Raw genomic sequence first — 406 nt, 5'->3', positions numbered from 1 at the left:
TAACCCTAACCCTAACCCTAACCCTAACCCTAACCCTAACCCTAACCCTAACCCTAACCCTAACCCTAACCCTAACCCTAACCCTAACCCTAACCCTAACCCTAACCCTAACCCTAACCCTAACCCTAACCCTAACCCTCACCCTAACCCTAACCCTAACCCTAACCCTAACCCTAACCCTAACCCTAACCCTAACCCTAACCCTAACCCTAACCCTAACCCTAACCCTAACCCTAACCCTAACCCTAACCCTAACCCTAACCCTAACCCTAACCCTAACCCTAACCCTAACCCTAACCCTAACCCTAACCCTAACCCTAACCCTAACCCTAACCCTAACCCTAACCCTAACCCTAACCCTAACCCTAACCCTAACCCTAACCCTAACCCTAACCCTAACCCTAAC

Source organism: Arvicanthis niloticus, chromosome 22, assembly GCF_011762505.2.
Source record: "Arvicanthis niloticus isolate mArvNil1 chromosome 22, mArvNil1.pat.X, whole genome shotgun sequence".
Classification (NCBI taxonomy): domain Eukaryota; kingdom Metazoa; phylum Chordata; class Mammalia; order Rodentia; family Muridae; genus Arvicanthis; species Arvicanthis niloticus.
The sequence above is the reverse complement of the archived record's forward strand: the minus strand, read 5'-3'. Positions refer to the sequence as shown.